General features: G+C 36.1%; 1 protein-coding gene across 1 annotated transcript in view; it reads right to left on the bottom strand.

Moving 5' to 3' along the window:
• EMB2795 (condensin complex subunit) overlaps positions 1 to 19,382 on the bottom strand; it is a 104,118-nt gene that overhangs the window by 22,899 nt on the left and 61,837 nt on the right. The gene's annotated exons all lie outside the window — the stretch shown is intronic.

Here is a 19,382-nt window from a genome sequence, read left to right as displayed (position 1 = left end):
TGTTACTCTAGAAGAAATAAAAAGACATTTTTTCATCCAAAAAAATGAAATCGAAGTCACAAACCATGCACCTTCACCTCCATCCTCAAACAATTGTCTAACATGCTCAAAACTGATTATTCTATTCAATCTCGAAAACCCAAAGGAAACATGAAGTGCTATATTCATGCCACAACAAAGAATCGAAGGGTTTTCTAGAGCACATGAATCTCCAAATATGTCACTCACAAATATTCATCCATTCCAAACCAAAAATTGCCATTCTTTTAGTGGAGAAAGGTGAGCGATATGGCATTATATTAAGTGCATAAATCAGTTTTAAAATGCAGAGATTGTGTGTTACACAATTCTAGGATGTGTTGTGATGGTTTGCTAAGGAAATGCATGCACAAATATGATGGCATCTAGACTTGTAAAAGTCATTCTATGAATTGTGTATAACAATAGTTAATCCTATTAATGTGTTTTTTTACAGAAAGATTATAATTATTGTAGTATCCCATGATGCTCCATTTATAAGCCAATTTCTTGAAACTTCTAATTGTTGATTTCAAGAAGAGGCATGACACAATTTTTGGCACCGTTTTACTCAAAACATGTTTGCGCAAAGTAAAACCACATGTTATAGTCACAGAAGCATATATTGCAAGGGAGTGTGAGCAATCGCAAACTGTTGCTGCTAACTATTTTCCACCTGCAATAATCACATTTTTATGTAGAAATTGGCCCTCCCGATTTGTCAACTAGTTTTCAACAAAAAATCACAATTCAATACATGTTTAAGCAATTTTTAGGCAATTTGATCATCATGAAAGAGCTATCAATTCTTTTGCTTGTTGTAGACAATTGTAACCACATTTGTTAGTAAGTAGGCTATTTTCAACCTCAATGACTTTGTAATATCCCCTTTCTCATATGAGATTTAATAATAAATTAAAATATAAAAGAACAAAAAATAAAATTAAACATAACTAAACTTTAGTTCACATTAATGATTGGTCAAAAGATGTCAGATGAAAAGTTGTTGATAAAGTTGTAGCTTTAGTTGGATTGATTCGATCTGATATACATTATTGTTATTGGTAATCATCATTTCCTATATATACTTACCCATGTTAATAATATTACAATAATGCATATATAGATTATTGTATGTGTATATGTATGTATGTGTGTGTGTGTGTGTGTATATGTATAATTCATGTTAATATAATTTAAATGATGATTACACCATAGAGACATGTCTCCTCTCATATTTATATGAGATCCAAATCTGCATTTGGAGATCATCAATAACAATGGCTATGATTCTACATTTGCAGAAACAATCCTATAAATTAACATGGTATCAAAGATAGGCTGCAAATGACGACAAAATTGATGTTTAGACGGATGAATGTTGGGTGTAAGAAACAACCAAAAGCACCTTGGGATGAGATAAGACAAAGGTTCCACATTCCATGTAAAAATTAGAAGTGCAACACTTGATAGAGGAAGCAGAGTTTAAAATATTGCAGTAACGAACATTACATTCTATGTTTATAAGATTTGGAATCCTACACATAGTTGTCAGACATAACTGATTGGAAGGTTAAATCTGCAGGACATGTTCCTTATAAACATAGATCGTTGTAATGACTACTAATAGTAATTGTTGTTGTACTATAAACTCATTGATAATACCTTACTAAAAATAAAATTCATGAATCAAAATTTGCAGATATATGGAGAAACGGTGATTGGAATCAGGCAAAGTAAAACAAACGAAAAGTACATGCAATTTTAAAGATCAATCTCAACAAAGAGGATATCAAAGAGATGAAAGAATTAATTGTTACTACATAGACTTCAACCTATCTACACACAAGTCCACGCCTATGAAAGGCGATAAGAACGAATGCAAAGGACATAGACCATATAAGGGGCATTGGCGAACAAGACCAACGTCAGGAAGTGACTTAAGAAAATATAAAAGGAGTCAAGGCGTACTCAAATAAAGATAAGAGACTTACATGTGCAACACATAAATTTCAATCTAGCCCTAAAAAAACCCACACATCGATTGTGTTAAATATCAAATGTGCCAAAGATATGGGTGGGTCGGTACTACCATTGTCCATCTCATTGTTGTGTGTTGAGTACCTATCTAGGTCAACATTCACTTTAATGATAATCTATCCATTGTGAATACACCTTTTGACAGAGTCAAACTCTTTGTTTGCTATGAGCGGGAATCGATGAAAGATGCAATGAAAATGGAGACAAAGAAATTATTAATCAATAAGAGTCGTGATTGGCTCCACCTAGAGATACCCAACCACCACATACAAAAGGAGAGGAGTATCGAATAAGAAGAAATGAAAACTCAAAATAATGACTAAGAAGTAATAGTCACATATGCAGATGATAAACGTGCGCTACATAAAGAAGGTACATTAATGTCAGGTAACATAGCAGACAAATGACAGGTTAGAAATTCTGAAGAGATGGGGTGTAGAGAACATGCTTAAATTGTCTGATATGATGTGCCGAATAAAGAGACATTATCTTCAGGGACATTTATAGTGTTGTAATATTTAATTATAACGAAACTCCAGTTGATCTTCACACTCGTAATTTGTCAGGATACTTCAAATATGTGTCATCTCAATGGAAGCAATTCCAAGTTAGGGTGCATGTCTGCAAAACGCAAGTGAGATGCTTTCAAATGCACTAGATATAAACGAAATAATTTCCTTAAATATATAAAAATTCAATGAAAAATTAATAAGCATTTAACCCTATATCAACCTATGAGCAAATCAGAGGAGGTCATTTGACGTGGCTCCTGACAAGGGCTATCATACTCACCACCTATCTGGGCAACTCTTATCGATCAGAAGGAAAATTTAAAATATGGGAATAAATAGAAAATACAAAAAAGATTGCAGTAAACCCCAAGGAAGCACGATAACAACAATGAGAAGATTGCAAGGCCCATTTAATGGGTCATCACAAGGAAAAGTCAAATAATCAAAAAGTGCAAGCTCCCAATAGGCATCGAACCAGAGATCCGAATTGTGAAGTCAGGGGCAGCGAATTCGAAAGAAATCAAAATTCATAACACCGATGGAAAAATATTGCCAGGTTCACCTACAGGCACCCACAAAATGGATTAAGGTACAAGGAGACCAATTTGACATGGCACATAAAGATATTGATCAGCATGTACGTGGCACGTTGACCTCGCCAACTCCATTGGAAAGGCATGGGTCAGGCATGTGAGGGACTCACTGAAAAGAAAAGAAAAAAAAAAGGTGGTATGTTTCTTGCATATTATTATTTTATTATAATATTATAGTTTGAAATACAAGATCTAATACTATTAAGAGATATGATTAGAAATGACAATAGAAGTATATATATCTATATATATAATCACTAACGATTCTTAGTTGGAGTTGGTAATAATACTTTTATATTATATAATGCTTGTTACCACTTATATTTCATATGCTTTGAATGAATATTGGTATATTTAAAAAGCATCAACGTCATATATTTATTAATAAGAAAATAATATAAGGAGACATAAATTAAAATATTGAATATATATATATTTATCTATGTTATTGAAATGATCTTATACCAATATATAAACTATTTATTTTTTTAGTCTCTCTTTTATTTTTATAAGAGCTATGTGCCTTGATCTTTTCTTCTAAGAATGTTCTTCAGGAAAAAGAGGGAGATTGAGATTCAAAAGGGAGACAGACATTTCAAGAAACCTTGAAAAAGAGGGAGCAGATAGAGGATATGATTCAATCAACCTTCAGGGATTTCGATCATATTGATTCAAACTGAGTAAACCATGCTGAGATGAATTCTCTAGCGATCAATAAATTGTATCGGTCAACAGGACCATGATTCATGAATTTACCACAGGTCTACATAATATCAACATATGATATTCAACAATGATACAAAATTTGAATACACAGACTGCAAGATGTGTGTAATATAGGTCTAATCAAAAGATCATGAAAATACCTTTGTATGAACAAAGAAAATTTGAGTTGTTATGAGACATTAATGAAGTGTTTAAGAATTCATTTGAACCATCTACGAGTCTTTATTTGATGAATGAAACTCAACATATGAGTTACAGATTCATACATGTAAGGAAGGACATGTTCACTTCTACTGTTAAAACTAAATGAATGTTTGGACCTTCAAGTGGCGAAAAGAGCAAGTTGGAATTTAGAAAGGAGTTGTCATAATTGATATAAAATTGTTCTACAATATAAGAATGAGTGAAAATTTTACATTGTGGGAGGAATAATAGTCAATGTTCCATTTCCCACTTGAACTTACTTTAGAGGGGAGATGTTCCATTCTCAAATAATCTAAGAAGACAATTCAGAATATTCATGTGCAAATAAGTATTCTTAATTTTTATCTCTCTTATTTGTAATTCTATATATACTATAAAGGTTATTTCCCTTGATCTTTTCCCTTTTGTTTAAGGATTTTCTTTCAAGAAAACAAAGTTGGTACTTTACATATGCTACTAGATATTGTGCACACTCAATCTAATAATAGTAGCTCTGAAGACCCTTATGATCAAGATGGATAAAATGAGGCCCTTGAAACAAACATTGTTGATGATTGAGATTATGAGATTCTTCTACATTAAGAGGGAGTATGACACTTCTTCAAAGCTAATGCACAAGCTTAGAAGATTGATACTTAGAGGGAGTAGAAATACAAGTATGTGATTGCATAATTTTGATGGACCTACCCCTATATACATCATGACGAATAACAACTTATCATTGAGGGTTGAAAGATTAAATCTGATTCGGGGAGTGTCCGAGAGCCATCCTTGGGTGAAGAGAGTCTCAAAGGGAGTAACTACAGCACCTGACTTCCTAGGATCATTGTTAAGAGGGAGAAATTTTGAGATGCAATGTAATGGGCACCCCTGGATGTCCCAAAAAACTAAACCAATTTGCTGAAAGGAATTTTGTCAAACAGTTTGCATGCAACCTCTTATTTCTCCGTTTAACGTCTTAAACCCCTTATAACTCCGGAAATCAAACGTTTATTTGTTTGTTGGGTTTTGTGCATGGAATTGGTATCATATAACATAAACAAGAAAGAAACTACAATAATATGCCAAGTGGAAATGAACTGCTGCTAATAAAATGTTATTTTCAGAATTCTTAAAACCAAATACATGGCAGATTTAACAACTCACTAATTACTTCAGCAGTATTGACATAATACTCCAGCCCATGCTTTCGAACTTGTTGCTACAATACTTTGTCCTTCAATCAGTCCACTACCTTTGTAATACCATTCCCTCAAAGCGGCATAATCGTCAGACAAGTAGTGAAGAAGATATGAGCAAAATACCAAATCTGCCTGTAGCCGAAAATGCAACTAAACTGCTTGATAATGAAGCCAATAACAAAGAATTCCAAAAGCCAAACCCCAAGGGAATGACGTCTAGAATGTTACAAGAGAGGATAGACGTCCTCAAATGCCAAGAACGGAGTTGCGACTCACACACCAATTTCTTCTCATATTCAACCTGCCTAATGAAGCCACAAATGCTTCCTTTTATTCTATTTCCAAGGGTCCGCTCAACTCATATGGGCAATGTGGGATAAAAGATGTGTAATATATAAAACATATATTAAAATACCCCTTATGTCTCCCTTGGGTGCACATCACCATAAAATAAATATTAAAGTAACACTTTAATACTTTACAATTAAATTAGACGTTACTTTAATAAAACTTCAAGCATTAAAATGTATTAGCAATCGAACTCTGAATAATGCGAGTGATAGCTCATCGGAAAGCTCTCACCGATGAGTATCAAATCCAATCACCAAAATTGACCTGCACTGTGTCCTGCCGACTTACTAAAAATAGTAAGTATGCCTGAAACTGAGTAAATCAACTTCGTTTTGGCCCAAACTGGAAATGACTAGGCCAAAACACTCCAGGATCCCTTTAAACCCTTCGTTAGCCCTCGGGACCATTTAGAACAAGGCTAACGCACACACACTTGGTCAACTACTAAAATGGGGACATTACAGTCCGCCCCCCTTGAAATTGCTTGTCCTCAAGCAATCTCAGTCCAGCCTGCTGAATAACCTGCTCACTCTGCCATGTAGAATCTTCCTCCGACAAGTCTTTCCATCTGACCAAATACTCCTTCACTATCCTGTTTCTAAGCTTCCTCTCTCTGGTGTCCAGAATAGCCTCGGGTACTAACACAAGCTTCCCCTCCTCATCCAAAGGGGGTAAATCTGCAGAAGGCACTACACTCTGACCAATTTTCTTAAGCCTAGACACATGAAACACATTGTGCACTCGATTGCCCTCTAGAAGCTCAAGCTCATAGGCGACTTTGCCCACTTTGCGAATCACCCTGTAGGGACCATAAAATCTAGGTTTCAACTTTTCAGCTCCGCTCTTCTTGAGCGATGACTGTCTATATGGTTGTAGCCTCAAGTAAACCATATCCCCTACCTCGAAGCTACCCTCTATTCGGTGTTGATCAGCATACAATTTCTGTTGATTCTGAGCCTGTTGTATATTCTCTTTGAGCACTTTCAGGATGTCCTAACTATCCTGCAATAAGTTTTTGGCTTTGGGCACTCTACTATTCCCCAAAACTAAAGCCATGAAGCTAGGTGCTTCATAACCATAGAGTGCCATGAAAGGAGTCATCTTGATGGACATATGATAAGTGGTGTTATAACAATACTCTCCCATATGCAACCATCTGATCCAAGCCTTTTGTTGTGTAGTTACATAGTTCCTCAAATATCCTTCCGCCCATTTATTCACAATCTCTGTTTGCCCATTTGTTTGCGGATGATAACTAGTGCTAGGTGTAAGATCTGTAACACACAACCTAAACAACTCTTGCCAAAAAACACTCATAAACTTACTATCCCAGTCGCTGACAATGAATCTGGGCAGCCCATGTAACCTGAATATCTCTCTAAAGAAAAGATCTGCCACCTGTGCTGCTGTGTAAGTGGACGGAATAGCAAAGAAGTGAGAAAACTTTGTCAAGCGGTCCACCACCACATAGATGCAATCTCTTCCCTGTACTCGTGGTAACCCAGTGATGAAGTCCATCCAAATACTTTCCCATTTCCTATCAGGAATGGGCAAGGGTTGTAATAAACCTGCAGGAAATGTGTGCTCTCCCTTATTCTGTTGACAAACCACACCCTCCCTGACATACCTCTGAACATCGTCCTTGAGCCCTTTCCATGAAAACCGCGCTCTCGGATCTGCCTGCAGGTCTTGAAGACCCCCGAATGTCCAGCTGTGGGTGCATCATGAAATGCCTTCAATATCACCTCTCTCAAATGCGATGACGGAATCAAATAAACCCTGTCCTGAACTCTGATCAATCCATCTATCACCTCATAGCGATCATCCTATATGGTACCTGAAATCAATCCAGAAGCCCAAGCATCTCCGACATACTCTACTATAATCCGATCTCTCCAATCTCCTGAAATCTCTGCCAGAGCACATAAGTGAGGTCTCCGAGATAAGGCATCAGCCACCACATTTTTCTTACCTTTGACAAACTTTATGTCAAAGTCATAAGCCTGCAATTTAGTCACCCATTTTTGTTGCCGGTCATTAAGATCACGTTGGCTCATGAATTATTTAATACTGTTGTGATCAGTCTTGATCACAAAACGTCCACCTACCAAATATGATTGAAATTTGGCCAATGCATGCATTATGGCCAACATCTCCCGATCATAGACAGAATAACTTTTCTCAACTCCCCGGAGCTTCCTACTCTCGAATGCAATGGGATGCTTCTCCTACATCAATACTGCTCCAATCCCATCACCTGATGCATCACAATGAAGCTCAAAAGGCTTCGTGAAATCCGGTAGAGCTAGAACTGGACATGAAGACATTACCTGCTTGAAATGCTCAAAACACCTATGTGTTGCTCATGTCCACACGAAGGCTCCTTTCTTGGTAAGATCTGTCAAGGGTGTAGCAATCTGTGAGAATCTCTTAACAAACCTCCTATAAAAACCACATAAACCAAAGAATCCCTTAAGCTGTGTAAGGTTTTTGGGAGTAGGCCACTCTACAATAGCTCTAATCTTTTCGGGATCAACCCGAACGCCATCTGCACTAATGATATGCCCCAAGTAAAGGAGCTCAGTCATGCCAAACTCACATTTAGATTCCTTGGCATACAATGACTCTTTCTCCAAAATAGATAACACCTCCTCCAAATGATGTAAGTGCTCCTCCCAAGTCTTACTGAAGACCAAGATGTCATCAAAGAAGATCAAGACAAATCTCCTCAACTGCTTCCTGAATACCTGGTTCATACAACTTTGAAATGTAGCAGGTGCATTGGTTAGACCAAATGGCATACCCATGAACTCAAAGTGGCCATAGTGACATCGGAAGGTTGTTTTCTCAATGTCCTTTGCTCTCATCCTGATCTGATGGTATCCGGATCGCAAATCAATTTCGGTGAAGAAGCATGCTCCATGCAACTCATCAATCAGCTCATCAATCCTAGGAATGGGATACCTGTTTTTAATTGTTTTCTTATTCAGTGCCCTGTAATCGACGCACATGCGCATCGTCCCATCCTTCTTTACAAATACTACTGCTGAAGCAAAGGGGCTCTTACTGGGCCTGATATGCCCCATCTCCAACAAATCCTTAATCATCTTCTCGATCTCATCCTTGTGTTTCTTAGGATGACGATAAGGAGTAACCATAACTGGTTTGGCTCCCTCCTCGAGCTCAATAACATGTTCCATCCCTCTGTCAGGAGGAACCCCATGAGGAATATCGTTAAATACTTTAGCGTGTCTATCAAGTATCTTCTGGATATCTGGTGGATGACTCTTTTCTTGTGGCTCTGGTGAAGTTGGCATAATGTAGCACTCTGCCGCCCACTCTATGTCATCATGACGAAAAAGTCTCTGCATTCTCCTCAAGGACACTACTCTACAACCTCCATCTGAAAGTCCTCTAAGTACCACAGTTCTGCCCTCATGCTGGAATCTCATCTCCAATTTCGCTAGATTGAGTGTGAACTCAACTAGTGAAGCCATCCATCTCATGCCGAGGATGACATCATAATCTCCCATGTCCACAACATAGAACTCATCCTCCAACTCGTAGCCATCTCCAAACCTGATGCGAAGATTAGATATCTTCCGAGTGCATAATAACTTATCACCGTTAGCCACCATGACTCTAAACCCATCATGCTCCTCTGTTTGTAACCCTCTCCTGGCTACCAACTGTGCATGTATGAAGTTATGTGTAGCCCCAATGTCAATAAGAGATATCACTTTCTACCCCTGGATAGTACCCCTGACCTTAAATGTGATTGCCCTTTGGGCCCCTATCAAGCGTGCCAACGATCTATCATCCTTAGGAATGTTGCTCTCCTCTATAGTGTTACCCTCATCTGAATCGGAGTGCTGATCCTCCCCTTCTGACTCTGACTCTTCTGCTGAAAAATACTTCATTTGATTTGCCTTAGCCTTGAGAGAACATTTATTAGATAAGTCCCAAGGCTCTCTACAACGGAAGGACAGCTTCTTTCGAAGTTCATTCAAGGTTTCATTGTCTAGTCCCTTTGATCCTTCTTTGGGTTTGCTATACTCTTTCTGAAACGGCTTTTTGTCTTTGTCCTTGCGATAGGAAGAATCTGTTGAATGGTTTTTCCTTTGTATACCGAAGGGGCTAAATCTCGTGCCTTTTTAGTTGCTTCAGCTAAGGTGAGTGGATCATGTCCCTTCACCCAACCTCATAATGGATCAGCAAGACCATCACAAAATAACACCACCAATCTCCTAGGAGAGATATCAGTAACAAGTACAGACAAGCGCTGAAACTCGGCAATGTAAGCATCCACAGAACCTGACTGTTTTAACTGTGCTAGCTCCTTGAAATGTAACTCAGGATCCTTAGTGTCAAATCTCTCAATCAATGTTTCGATGAATTCCTCATAGGATGTAATCTGATTATGCCCCCCAAAGTCACCATGCCATGACGCCACCATTCATGTGCAACGCCATACAAGTGCATTGCCGCATACTTGATAGCCTCCTCCTCAGGCATAGGATTTAGCTGCAAGTATGTATCTACCTTCTGCACCCAAGCTCGTGCAGTCATCTTCCCTGAAGCATCATAATAAGGTAAAGAAAGTTTTCCAATTTTCTTCCTCAACTCAAAGTTTTGACTCCTCCCTCCTGCTTTAAGCATGTGTCTCATCCTCAAGTCCATATAATCTCTAAGGGAAATATCTGCCTGAAACTCCGGTCCACTAGCCTCCCAGTCCCTCCTGAACTGATCCTGTAACTCGGTAATCTGCAGTTCATTTATTGGTTGAACCGGATCTCTGGGTGGGAAAGTGGGTAGAAGAGGTCTCGAGCTCGCAGTCCGCGTTGGGCGTGCAACGTGTCTAAAGTTATCAACCTCATTCCCATTGTTGTCGTGTCCATTATTACCATTAATGTTATTCTCAGGACCATTGTTGTTGCCTTGGCCTCCATGGTTATTGTTTCCCCCGTTGTAATTGTTTCCCTCGTTGTTATTGTTTCTGTTGTTAGCATCACCTGGATTAATATTGACACCCATCTGTCTAGCCATGAGCTGCAACATCATGTCCATTCGCCTATTCTGCTCCTGTTGCATACGCTGCCCCTGCTCTAATGTATCCAGTAACTGTTTGAATAGTACCTCCCCCTGATCTGGACCAGCATTTCTGCCTCCGCCTAATCCTGTATTCCTGTCATCTCGATCACCCATATTATTGTCCTGATCAAAGAATATCTCCTCTGTGTCTGTATGGTTGGATTCAATGTCCACCTGTACGGATGTACTAGACTGTTTGCTTTGCAAGTCTGAAATCCTATTTTGTCTTGCTCTGGTATCGTGAAAATTATAAGACCCCTGTCGCATGCTCAAACATAAATGCTTAGCCTGTGTTTTTTACTTATTTCTGATTTTAGTTTCATAAGCGTCGGACAAGTAGTGAAGAAGATATGAGCAAAATACCAAATCTGCCTGTAGCCGAAAATGCAACTAAACTGCTTGATAATGAAGCCAATAACAAAGAATTCCAAAGGCCAAACCCCAAGGGAATGACGTCTAGAATGTTACAAGAGAAGATAGACGTCCTCAAATGCCAAGAACGGAGCTGCGACTCACACACCAATTTCTTCTCATATTCAACCTGCCTAATGAAGCCACAAATGCTTCCTTTTATTCTATTTCCAAAGGTCCGCTCAACTCATATGGGCAATGTGGGATAAAAGATGTGTAATATATAAAACATACATTAAAATACCCCTTATGTCTCCCTTGGGTGCACATCACCATAAAATAAATATTAAAGTAACACTTTAATAGTTTACAATTAAATTAGATGTTACTTTAATAAAACTTCAAGCATTAAAATGTATTAGCAATCGAACTCCGAATAATGCTAGTGATAGCTCATCGGAAAGCTCTCACCGAGGAGTATCGAATCCAATCACCAAAATTGACCTGCACTGTGTCCTGCCGACTTACTAAAAATAGTAAGTATGCCTGAAACTGAGTAAATCAACTTCATTTTGGCCCAAACTGGAAATGACTAGGCCAAAACACTCCAGGATCCCTTTAAACCCTTCGTTAGCCCTCGGGACCATGTAGAACAAGGCTAACGCACACACACTTGGTCAACTACTAAAATGGGGACATTACATGCAATCCTTTGTGGATGATATCTTCTCTATGAGGAGAAGTTCTAAGTGAAATTGTTCGTAATGTGCTCTCCTCTATGAGAGAGAAGTTTGAGGTGAAAACCCTTGTTCCACCCTCTAGTAGCAATTCTGGTGGGTCCACCCTCTGACTTGGTTCATGGTGGATATCATGTGAGTTACTACATGATGTTGATATGATATGTAATGAAAGTTGGCAATCTTTCATTGACATATATAAACAAAAGTAATCATTGTAACATCACAATCTTATAAATGGTAGACCTATTATCATGACAAACTTCCTTAAATTGTTATCCTAGAGTGCTGAAAATCATGATAACGAACAGACAGAAGGTAACCATTGTAAGGTGGCGATCTTATAAATGGTAGACTTGTTATCATGGTTCTTTGGGCAGGATTTTGGCAAACACCGTGATAACCAACTTGTTATGGCTCTTTGGGTTGGATCTTGTCAAACACCATGACATAGTTACTATTATAAACCACACTTAAGGTGTTGTTTAAGCTTATATTAAAGTTATGGAATTTGTTTCAATTGTATGTTCTTCATATACTTGACAACATAATGTGTTCTATATCAATCCTCCCTAACTAAGAGGGAGTGATAAAGTTGTAGCTTCAATCGAATTGATTGGATTCGATATACATTATTGTTATTGGTAACCATCATTTCCTATATATACTTATCCATTTTAATAATATATATTATTGTATATAATACATACATACATATATATACATATATTTATTTATTTATTATTGTATATAATACATATATATTTATATTATTGTATATAATATATATGTTATATTATATATATTGTTATACATATTATTATTATTTATGTTAATATAATTGAAATGATGATTACACCATAGAGACATGTCTCGTAATGTCTCCTCCTCTCATATTTATATGAGATCCAAATCTGCATTTAAAGATCATCAATAACAATGGCTATGGTCCTAGAAATTAACAGTTGTGACTCACTCAAACATGAGATATAAAAGTGGGAAGAAAACTTCATTTGGAAAGGGAGAGAAAGAAAGATAAAAAAGGGAAGATGCTAACCAATAAATAATTAGTAGAGAAGAGAATAAGAATTAAAGAAAGTAAATCCTTCAAGAGGAAAGTGCTTTGAAGGATTGGGATTATTTCCAAGGGTTGGGATTCTTTCAAACTCTTTCAAAGGGTTGTAATTGTGAAAGGTTGGGATCCTTTCAAACAACAAGAAGTTGAGGGTTGTGACACTTTTGAAGGGTGGTAATTGTGAAAGGTCACAAATTTCTGTGTTGACCCTTAATTTTTATTTGCTTTGTATAACTCTACATTATTAAAATACCTTCAAATTTGAAAAGCAATAGGTATTTCTCCATTTTGTTTATTTTTTGAAAATCTTTCTTTTTCCCACTGAAATTATGTTTCATGGAAGCAAGGTCACCGGGAGACGGGGAGACTTTGAGGTCTCCGGTACTGGTACTGGTACCGGTACGGCAATTTTTCAAATAGGAGACGGGGGTACTTGGAGACGGCAATTTTTTTTTTTTTTTTTTTTTTAAAATAAATTTTTAATAGTTTAAACTTAAAGAGTCTAATACTAAAAGTAAATACAAAATTTCAAAATTTCAAAATAGTAATACCGTAAGACTAAAAGACTGAAGTAAATAATAAATTAATAATACTAGTGTTGTCACATTAAAAATTAAAATAGATTCATAGAGTCAAACTGTCAAAGATTATAATAATAATAAGCGGTCAGATACAGAAGTATATTACTGAAATAGATTTTAAAACCTGACAAATTGGCTTTGCTACAAAAAATTTGTGAAAATTATTGAATTATTCAACATTGATGCATGCATAGAGACACACTTAGGATTTCTATTTTCTAACTAAGAGTTAGGATTGCTTAGTTTAAAAGGGAGTAAATCATTTTGTAATAGTGTTTTTTTTCCAGTTACACAGATTCAACTAACAAAGATTCCTATATTGGTACTAGGATATTGCCAACAGCAGATAAACAGGTACGAATAACAAATACGACTTATACATCAAACTGAAACATGATATCCTCTTGAAAAAACAGAAATATGGGACCAAATACATTCATGTTAACATACATAAAACCTCTAGTCTATCACTGTTATCGCTGAGTCTTTATCAGCAAATAGATGCTTGGTTTTCATGAGGAATAATACTATTATCAAGCATTTGCATATCAGATTTCTGTAACATACGTAATACTATCTTCTAATGCACTAACAACAGTTTTTGCACCCTAATTCCTCAGCCGCATAAATTTATGTGATTTGGGATCTTTACTGCAATCCTGTACAGCTTCCAATATGTTGTCTTAGACTTGTATCGTGTTCCTGTAGGTGACGTACATCACCAAGCAGTTGTTACGGAATTCATATAGTACCTTAGATTTTTGCGTTAAAAACATTTAAATGAGGGCTAAAATATATAAAATTATTTAATATTATATTTTACATTTATATTTTATCAGGAGACTTCGGGGAGACTTCACTTTTTGGATTAGGAGACGGGGAGACTTCAGGAGACTTCGTCATGAAGTCTCCAATCTTTTTTGAGGTCTCCGGAGACGCGAAAAGTCTCCGAGACGCGTCTCGGTCTCCGAGACGCCACTTTTAGGGGGGAGACGAGTCTCCTGGTAACCATGCATGGAAGTAAAGAAAAATCTCTACCTTTCATATTATTCTTTTTTCTTGAAAAAAAATTCGCTCCTATTGTTATGGTAATATATTGGTTGTTGTTTCCTTCTTTCAGTCTATTGCTCATTCTATGTTCTTGTTTCATTTCCAAAAAAATAATTAATCACAACATTATGCAAAATTGGACTCATTAAGGATAGCACTTGGTAAAACAATCTTCATTTCATTTCAGTAATAAATTGTGTTAATAAGTGTTAATGAAGCAATCCTTAGAATCAGACAGACAATTATGAACAATATTAGTACCAAATCTTTGTTGAAGCAATTGGCAAAACCATGACATGAAGGTGAATTCCTCCCATTCCAATACACTACTTAAAAAGATAGGGCCAAAAAAAAGAGATACACTGAAGGAAGAGAAACTTTGTGCTCTGCAACTAGGGCCCATCTTTTTGCCATAAGAGGAGGCCTCCTTCTTGTGACAGGAGGTCATTCTTGTATCTCTGACAAGACATTTATTGGCCATAATGGTTGAAGGGAAATTGCCTTAATAATGGACCAAAGTTGCATTCTGTCAAACAATCTATGGTGACAGTTGTTGCAAGGAAAACATTCAAGGAAGTGTGCTGCATGATAGGCGATTGTCTATGGATGGCAAGTTCATCCACTTGCCTTGGTCCTAGTTGGAGCCTTTTGTTTATAATGGAGCCAGAGCAGGTCAGAGTTCCCATTTGCTCCAGTAGTTGTTAGACATAACCTTCTTAAGTCCAAGGAGATTGATAACTAAATTGATAACTTATTTGATATTTTTTAAAGCCCAAGATATTGTTGAAACTGTCTCGTACTTTCATGAATGATTTTTGAATAATGTTTGGAATAAAAAGTTAAAAGTTTTAGATTAGTTTCTGCAAAATGATGTAAAAGATAAGTTTATAATTTTTTCAAAAACCCTCTTTCGCAGGAGGTTATTAACCACCAATTTTGAAATATTGGCTCATCATTGTTTAGTCCCTTGCTTGATCCTTAAAGGCCAACTATTAAGACACTTTGGCCTTGTCTTTTCCTAGATGGGTCATGATTAAACATGTACAATTGTATCTTTGAGATTTTTTACCAAATATCTTAGAAGTCATTGGTAGGTTAATTAGAATGGAAGAATTTACCTCCCTCTTACGCACATGAATGTGAGATTATTGGTTGCATTCAACCCTGGAAAAGATCTCCCTAAACTCTAAATTTTGAAATGGAAAATAACTCAATCATCTACCTTGCTAAAGTTCTAGGCAAGTTGATTGTTTCTTTTTTCTATCAAAAAGAACAAATAAAAAAGTTGAAACCCCTATTTTGGCTCCTAACCCTAGTACCAAGAATGATGCAAACCCTAAGAGTAAAAACTCTACTATACCTTGCAAGACAATTGCCAATGACTACAAAATTGATATTGACATGCCCATAAAGAGTCAAAAATGGTAAAAACTAAAAGCCCTAATGCTTGGAGGCCTCAAGATAATATTCCAATTAATGGGAATCACAAAGAGTCTATGACTGCAAAGCTAAGCATACTCTGGGAGACTCTAAGGAATACCTTTTGTCCTAAAATATTAGCTAAAACTGTTGAAGTAACTCATCCCTCTAGGGTTGGACCAAGAACCCTAAATGCTCAACAACTCGTTTTGAATAAAATCAAAAAACTATCAAAAAGTAGAACCAAAATGGAAAATATCATAAGTGGGAGAGATTGTGATGTTTCTCTGAACGAGTTTAATCCCCCAAGAGAAATGGATCCAAACAAAGGCTCTAACCCCTCAAAGATATGCATTGCTGAGGACGAGAGGACCATTGAGCAAGATGTACATAAAGGTAGTAGGGTACAAGGAGGGAACATCTCTAATTTGGATACTGTTGTCCTGTATTTTCTCACCACAAAATATAGGTAACAGTACAAAACTTTTTCAAATTAGTTTCGCATTTCTCTGAGTTTATTTCATTATTTAATTGGTTAGTATTGATTAACCAATCGATACCGATTGATACAATGAATCCTTATACTAAAAGCCTTCGTCAAGTCGTTTTTGTTTCGTTTTCTGTCGAGCCTTTGCTTGATTTTTGAAGCCTTCGCAGTCTGTTCTTTTCTTTTGAGTTTGCGTTTGTTTGATTTTAGTTCTTTGGTTTTGCTCATGTCATGCCTTTCGTTTTCCCCTTCGATTTGGTCTAACCTAGAGGTCAATCGGAATTGTCAGTCAAGAGATATGGTCATTTTAGTGCCTCAAAAGTGGACATTTTAGGTGCAACAACACGAATTAAAAAAATGATGTTATATTTTCATTTTGACATTTAATTTTTGAAAATATAACATTTTACTCACTTTTTGTTATGTTTTAAAGTTACTTTTCATTTAAATTTATAACTTCAAGTGACTATAGTGCACTTTATGTTATAATTTTAAGTTGAGTTACTTTTTAATTTTTCACTTAAAGTGACTATAGAACTATATAGTTACTTTTTAAATTTTTTATTTTTAAATCAAATTCTTATATAAATGTCACTTTAACTTAATGTTTATGACTTATATTGATTAATATAATGCATAAATATTATTTTTGACCCATATTGTTGACATTTTTATAAAAATAAGTGAAATGCAGAACTTAAAAGCCTAAAAGTGGACATTTTATGTGCATATGCATGTAAAAAACTATGAAAAGTCGAAACTTTTCATGCTAATGCATATGAAAACTCATTTTGAAGACCTTTTTCATGCCATTACATCAAATGCTTGTAAAAGTGGACCTTTTTGATGCAATGACATGAAAAGTTGAGTTTTCATGCTTGTGCATGAAAAAGGTGAGATATGTTTATAAAATATGTAAGTGACTCCAAAAAGTGAGATTTTGGAGACTTGCACATTTTAAAATATGTAATGGGTTTCAAAAAGTGAGATTATATCTCAAGACATATTTTAAAACATGCATTGGACTCTAAAAGGTCCTCTTTTGCCTTCCTACATGTTTTAAAATATGTAATGAACATAAAAATGTCCTATTATGTGAAGAAAACATGTTCTTGCTCCAAAAATTTCCCATTTTGATCATAACTTTTAATTTTGTCCATGGATTTGGATGAAATCAGTTGCATTCAAAACGTTTTGGAGAGGTGATCATTTTGCCCTCATCAAAAATCAGTATGTTGCTTCCAAAAATGTGTTCAAAACTCCCAAGCTAGGGCACAATTTTGCAAAATACTACATAAATCTTCAAATTTGGAGCATGTTTTTGCTTGGAATCAAATCGTTTTGACCTTATTTGTTTGTTCCATTACATTGTGATCTTTATTTTGGTGTTAAAACACCAAATCATTTTTGCTTGGAGAAACACGTTTTTGCTTAAAATGCCCCAAAAATTGGAGTTTTAATCCACTTTTATGTGTTTTGAAGCCACTTTTTTGCATTTTGATCCATGTATATCCATTTGGGGAAGTCGTTTTTGCATTCACAAGTCAAAAATGATTTTAAAACATGCATTTTTTAGTCACGTTTTTGCAAAAACTACCCAGATTTTTGAATTAAAAAGTTATATTTTTGTTCAAAAAACTCAAAAAATGCATTTCCAACCCATACCGTTGATCAACAGGGATAGTTTTTGAGTTTTAAATGCATGATATTGTCTTTAGAAACCATTTATTTGGCACTTTCATGTCAAATCCGACCATTGAATGTCCATTACATACAAGTGCGGAAAATGTCAAAAGGTTGTTTGAAAATTCGGATTTAAGGGAGAATTGGTCTTAAGACTATAAAACTTGCTATTTTAGCTCTTTCTCCTTCATTTTTGGCACTTAATCTTCATGCAAGTGGACTTTTTCTTTTTTGCTATTTAATTTGTGTTTATCTTGCTATTTCCATGCATATTTTAGCTTGAAATTGCCCATTTGTCCATATATATGCCATGAAAAGTGCATTTTGCCTTTAAAAAGGATGAAAACTCTCATTTTCACACTTTTGGAATTTCCCCAAACTCCAAATTCGAATTTGCATATTGAAGTGGTTTCCTTGTTGACATGTTTGAGTATTTTGCCAAAAGCATGTGTTTATTTTGTGTTTGTTTTATGCTTTGCTTGTTTGCATTTCAATTTTTTCTCTATTTGGAAAAAATTGCAAGTTCTTTCCCAAGAACTTGACCACGTTTCACTTCACTCCACTTTCCATTTCCATGTCACAACACTTCATCTCTCACTCAATGAAATGTGATTACATGTTTTTCATCCCATTCACCATCCGCATATGCATGTAATCCCATTTTCCACTTCCGTTTTCACCCATCTCACCTTTCATTTCCATTCGCACAACACGATTACATGAAATGTCTTACGTGTAATTGCATCTCAAAGGTCCAATTTTAACTAAAAGTCACTTCTTGAAAAGTCAAAAAGATGTCATTTTCTCCTCTCCATATGCATTCGCACCTCCAGGAGCAAATACATGTTTCCGTGTCTTTCCATGCTTTCCATCTTAGCTTTCATCTGCGTATGCATGTAAAGTATATCTTTCACTCACACTTGCATCTCATTTCACCCTCCACCTTCCGTTACATGTTGCATTTACATGTAATCCATTTTCCGTGCAGTGACATCTTGAAAGCCCAAGTCACTTTTTGAAAAATCAGCAACTTTCCATTTACACGCATTCCCATGCGCCAAGCACTCTACTTCACCAAAAAAAAAAAAAAAGAGGATTAAAGGTGCTGATGGAAAGTTGTTTCGAGTGTACATCCGAACATCATCAAGAAAGTTTTCAAAGTGTCAAAGACTCCAGTTTGTGCTGATCTACAAAGGAGAATTCACAACAACTTGAGCAAGAAAAGATGGATCACATCAAATTTCCACATGATAATGAACAATTCATAAAAGACAGCTAGAGGT

This window comes from Cupressus sempervirens, chromosome 3 (assembly GCF_028749045.1).
Source record: "Cupressus sempervirens isolate cs-2001-9-10 chromosome 3, ASM2874904v1, whole genome shotgun sequence".
NCBI lineage: Eukaryota > Viridiplantae > Streptophyta > Pinopsida > Cupressales > Cupressaceae > Cupressus > Cupressus sempervirens.
Note: the sequence above shows the minus strand (reverse complement) of the source record. Positions and strands in the feature narration are given on the sequence as shown.